The sequence below is a fragment of the Mustela lutreola genome, chromosome 15, assembly GCF_030435805.1.
Source record: "Mustela lutreola isolate mMusLut2 chromosome 15, mMusLut2.pri, whole genome shotgun sequence".
In the NCBI taxonomy this organism is placed as follows: Eukaryota; Metazoa; Chordata; class Mammalia; order Carnivora; family Mustelidae; genus Mustela; species Mustela lutreola.
In genome coordinates, this window is record NC_081304.1 from 55,141,771 (window position 1) to 55,147,548 (window position 5,778).

General features: G+C 40.3%; 1 non-coding gene across 1 annotated transcript; it reads right to left on the reverse strand.

Moving 5' to 3' along the window:
• Positions 1 to 3,347: 3,347 nt before the first annotated feature.
• On the reverse strand, positions 3,348 to 3,451 carry LOC131817166 (U6 spliceosomal RNA). The gene has a single exon (XR_009348374.1). It is a non-coding gene; the product is annotated as a U6 spliceosomal RNA (small nuclear RNA).
• Positions 3,452 to 5,778: the final 2,327 nt, after the last annotated feature.

Below are 5,778 nucleotides of genomic sequence, written 5' to 3' on the forward strand. Positions count from 1 at the left end.
CAAGTGCAGAATGCATATCTTTCCTAGTTGTCACAGAACTTTGTAAAGTTAACCCTCATGCTATCTCTTACCCCCTAGAGAAAGTTCCAGTGAATCCCAAAAACCCGAAGCCATGCAAAATATGTCCTCTGAGTTTAGTGGAATCATGTTAGAAATCAATATACAAGATGCAGGATAATACCTTACATGCTTGGAAATTAAGCAATACTCTTCTGAATAACTAAGGGATCAAGAAGAAATAGGAATGGGAATTGTGATATACCTGTAGTAGAACACAGTGAGGATTCAACATGTCAGGAATAGACAGCTGCTTGAATAGTCCTTGCTAGAAATCATAGCTTTGAAAACACATATCAGAAGAGAAAAGGTCTGAAAACCAGTGACTTATGTACCTATCTCAAGGACACAGAGATAGGGGTAGGGGTGCCTGGTTGGCTCAATCAGTAAAGCATGCAACTCTTGATCTCAGGTCATGCATTTGAGCTGCATGTTGGGCACAGAGCCTACTAAAAAATAAAAAGGAATTTTTTAAACAAGGACATAGGAATAGAAAGCATATTAAATTCAAGAAAGGTAGAAAAAAATATGTCTAGGACAAAAAAACTGATGAAATAGAAAACAAATGTAATAAAATCAAGAAAGCCAAAAGTTGTTCCTTTGAAAAGACGAAAACTAACAAAGAAGCAATACAGCAAATATAAGTATCAAAAGTAGAGAAGGTACAAATTTCCAATACTGGACCTCAAATAAGTGTATCACTACAGATCCTACAAATAATCAAGAATGGTAAGAGAATATTTTTGAACAATTTTGTGCAAACACATTTGAAATTTCAGCAAAGGCAAATTCCCAGAAAAATACAATTTACAAACTGGCATAAGAAGAAATAGAAAATCTAAATAATCCTATATTTATTAAAGAAATTGAATACATAATTTAAAACCTCTCCACAAAGAAAACTCCAGTCTCCTAGATGCTCACTGTCAAGATCCACTGAACACTTAAGGAAGAAATTAACTATTTTAAGCAAAACTTCCAGGGACTAGAACAAAAAAGGGAACACTTCCCAACTGATTTTATGAGGCCAGTATAATCTTATTACCAAAAAAACTGGCAAGGATATGACAAGTAAGGAAATCACAGGCCAAGATCTCTCATGAGCAAAGCTGCAAAAGTTCTAAACAAAAGGGTAGCAAGTCAAATTCAACAATATAAAAATAGTACACCACGGCAAAACTGGTCGTATTCAGACTCTCAAATGAGTCAATTTAACATTTCAAAGTCAATCAATGGAATCTTCAAAAATCATTTGATCAACTGAAAAGATACAGAAAAACCATGTGATAAGTCTCAAGAGCCAAGCATAATAAAATGCAGTAAACTGGAAATGGAACATAATTTTCTTAGTCTGCCAAAAGGTGTCTACAAGAGAATCTACACCAAACATAATACTTAATGACAGAATACTTAAAGGTTTTCTCTCCATATTAGGAACAAAACAATGATGTCCCCTCTCACCATTTCTACTGAACATTGAAATATCTACTGAAAGATCCTAGCCAGCATACGAAAACAAAAAGAAATATTATTTGCAGACAGCAGGACTGTGTGTATAAGAGATCCAAAAGAACCTGCAGACATGCCATTAAAAATAGTAAACATACCTAGACACAAATTCAATATACAAAAGCACACTGTGTTTCTATTCATCAGCAATGAAAATGAGAAAAACTAAACAGTACGGTAACATAACAGCACCAAAAAAATATCAAACACCTAAAAATAAACCAAATAGAAAATGTAAAAAACAACTCAGAAAATTACAAAATATCATTGAGAGAAATTCTAGACAGTCTAAGTAGTAAAACAGAGAGATATACTATATTCATGAACTTAAATGTTTAATATTATATACTGAATATGTATATTCTATCCAGACAGAGCTAAAGATTCAGTATGCAATATATCAGCAGGTGTGTGTGAGTGCATGTAATGAACAAGGTGATTCTGATGTTAAAGGTCAGAACAGTCTTGAGGAAAAAGAACAGGGTTGGAGGATTTACACCATCAGATGTCAATGTGCACCATAAAGCTAGAGTAAGTCAAACAGTATGGTTCTGGCACAAAGATAGATGATACAATGGAATGGAAGAAATACAGATGCATGCATTACACACACACACGCACACACGCACACACACACACACAGAAAGAGACATACACATCAGAGAGAGAAAGAAACAGGATTTTTAACAAAAGTATCACTTCACAACAGTGAAGAAAGGCTGATCTTCTCACTGAACAGGTGTTGAGTCGACACCTCAGTATGGGTCAACATATCAGTATGAAAAAAAAAAAGCATCATCAACCTCTATGTCATATGAAGCATAAAAATATATTTGAGATGGATCATAAGTGCTTTAGATGACTTAAACCAGATGTTAAAACATGAATTCCAAAAGAAAACAATAATACACTGGATTACATTAAAATTAAGAATTTCCATTCACTGTTAAATACTATAAGAAAGTAAAAAGGCATGTGGAGAGGAAGAGAAAATATTTGTATGCATACACCCGATAAAAGATTTATCCAGAATATATAATTTTTAAAAACCTTCAAATCAATAAGAAAAACATAAATGACCTCCAAAAATGGCCAAAAGATTTAAACAGGTGGGGAACCTCGGCAGCTCAGGCAGTTAAGTGTCTGACTCTTGATTTTGGCTCAGGCTGTCATCTCATGGGTCCTGAGACTCCATGCACTCAGCTTGGGATTCTCTACCTCTCCCTCTGCTTGTGCAACCCCCCCCCTCAAATAAATAAATAAATAAATAAGACTTAAACAGTTTCTTTACAATGTAGGGTACTTAAATGGCCAATAAATATAGAAAAGGGCCATTCACCCATCTTCAGGGAAAATCAAATTACTTCATGGTAAGTAATCACAATACAACTCTAGAGTACTGACATTTAAAAAACTGACACTGGAACAAAGTCCCGTCTATCACTGGGGTGATAAATTCACGCAAATCATGTAGGAACACTGTTTTGCATTATCTCCCAACACTGAGAACATGCAAATCCTCTTACCGAGCAATTCTCCTCCTAGGATACATGTGTTTACATGCCCACTCAAAAAAAATATATAGAAGTTTCTGGCAGTCGCAGTTAAAAACTGAAATTTTCATCTATTGCAAAAGAGACAGATGGGCTATGAGTTGATACATTCATAGCAGACAAACAGCACTGAAAACAAATGAACTGCAAACACGTGTAACAAAACAGACGGTTCCTACCAATATAATGTAGGCAAAGGAAGTAGACATTAAATATATATGGCATGATTTCATTTACATAAACTTCACGAATTTGCGTGTCACCCTTGTGCAGGAGCCATGCTAATCTTCTCTGTGTCCTTCCAATTTTAGTATAAAACTTCAAAACCAATCAATGGTGGCAGAAGTCAGGACGATAGTTTAGTCCTTTGGGGAAGAAATGGTAGCAGTGATAAAAAATGAAGCCAGTGAGGTTGGGTGGGGAAAGCAGAGTCACAAAGAAAGACTGGCTCCGGGGGAACTACTGAAACCCTTCACCCAAGCACATCTGACTCTACTTCGCTCTACTGTTGGACCTCTCAATTCCAAGAGATTTTAGTTTCAAATGAGTTGTTGCCTTCTGTACCAGTCTTGACCTCTGACTGGAAACCTGCTCCTCCTAAAAATGGAGACCTGGAAAGCTGTGTTTCTCTCCATGTATGAAGATGAGAACAGAGTGATCGACAGATCATTACAGAGAGAGGATTTTCAAACCGGCTATGGGAAGGTTCTATGCTTGTGGGGGCCCTGGTTTCCTTATCTTTGAAAGCAGAAGCTTGGGTATGGATGGATCCAGTTTGTGACGGGGACTGGAATCGGTGTGGCTGCAGTAACCTAAGGCCTTCTCCATCGATATCTGTAAACCTGCTCTGTATCTCACTTCCTTCCCCTTGAATAGCCCACTCAGTCTCGTTTTTAGATATTAAAAGTCCAGTCCAAACAAATATGGAAATACCTATCATGCAGCTATATCAAAACATCTCCCCTTGTGTAATGGGTTGAATTATGTTTCCCCAAAAAGAGATGTGGGGAAGTCCTAACCCTCGACATTTCAGAATGTGGCACTATTTGCAAACAGCGTTGTTGCAGATGTCATTAGTTAAGATGCCGTCATGCTGAAGGACGGTGGGCCCTGATCCAATGTGACTGGAGTCCTTATAAGCAGACTTTGTGAAGACACAGGGAGACGACACAAAGACAGAGACAGAAGGGATGTGTCTACAAGCCAAGGAATGCCAAGGACTGCAGGCGACACCAGACACTAAGACAAAGAAGGGAAAAGATTCTCCCCCTGGAGCCGCAGAGAAAGCACAGCCCTGCTGACTTCACAGCTCTGGAGTTCTGGCCTCACGAATAGTGAGAAAAGGAACTGTTGTTGTCTTAAACACCCCCTCCCCCTAGCTGGTGGCTCTTGTGAGAGCAGCCCCCGGGGAACCTAAAGCACCTCCCACTGCTCAGGCCTATTCTGCTGTTCCTCAGACCCACAGCAGGGAAAGCGGTGAGCATTTACACATCAAAGCGGTCACCTTGAGGCTATCAGGATGTTTGGATGTCTGAGCTACTTACCTTCTCCCAGTACACTGCTCAGTCTCTAAAGTATTCCTGCTCTCCTGCCCAGGCAGTCAGGTCCCTGGTCACCAACCACCCACCCCCACCCCCACAAGATCACTGCCAGGGACCTGGGCCACAATCACACAGGAGCTGAGACATCTTGGGCAGCAGGGAGCAGTCAGGTACTTTCCTCATTCTCCCACTTGTTCTTTGACTCCTGTATGAGAAAGTGAGTTCCAAAGCATGGATGGGGTCAGAGGGTCATAAAAAGAGACAGAAGAAGGTGACCGTACCGCTTACACAACAGGACATGAAGAACTTTCATCCAACCTGGCACTGTTTCCTTGAGGGCCTGACAAGCCACCTTTAGATGAAAGAGTCAGCAGCCCCGAGGATAATGGGCAGGGATGGGGGGGGGGGGCACCTTATCAGATGACTGGTTGGCCTTTCATTTTTTATTGGGGTGGGATTCATACATGCAGCCTTGGCTGGGCGACCCAAAGAAGACTAGAGGGAAGGGGAGAAGACATGGAGCAGCCGGCAGCTTTGGTGGTGAGAATGCTTTTGCAAAAGGAATCTAGAGAATCAGAATCCTGGCAGGGATCTATCCACAGATTAAGTTGGAGAACTTCACTTTTACGTGAAAGAAAGGAGCAGGGAGGCCTGTTTTTTCTGGAATTCACCAAATATGCTCAGGGTAGGGACAAGGGGCTTCAATTTAACTCAAAACACATTTCTTGAGCAACTCTTAAAGCTCAAGATACCACAGTGAGGTTTAGCTACTAAAGGATGATCCTAAAGGATGAGGAGATATAGCCCCTGCCCTTGAGATGACCCTTTCCATCCAGCAAGGGAGTGTGACTCATATTTCTAACTCAGGATGTGAGGCAGAGCGAGGCAAGCGCACTGAGAAGTCCAGACAAGAACTAATGCTTATACTGAGGGCTCAGCACGCACCAGGCATGAGGCTAAGCAGCTTATATCTATTCATTCTTTATTACACTCACCACCAACCCTTGTGTTATTATAATCCTCATTTTACAAGGGGGACCAGAGAGGTTAAGTTACCTGCTCAAGGAGTGCAGCCAACGCACAACCTGGCAGAGATCTATAGTCTGTCTCCTGAGCCC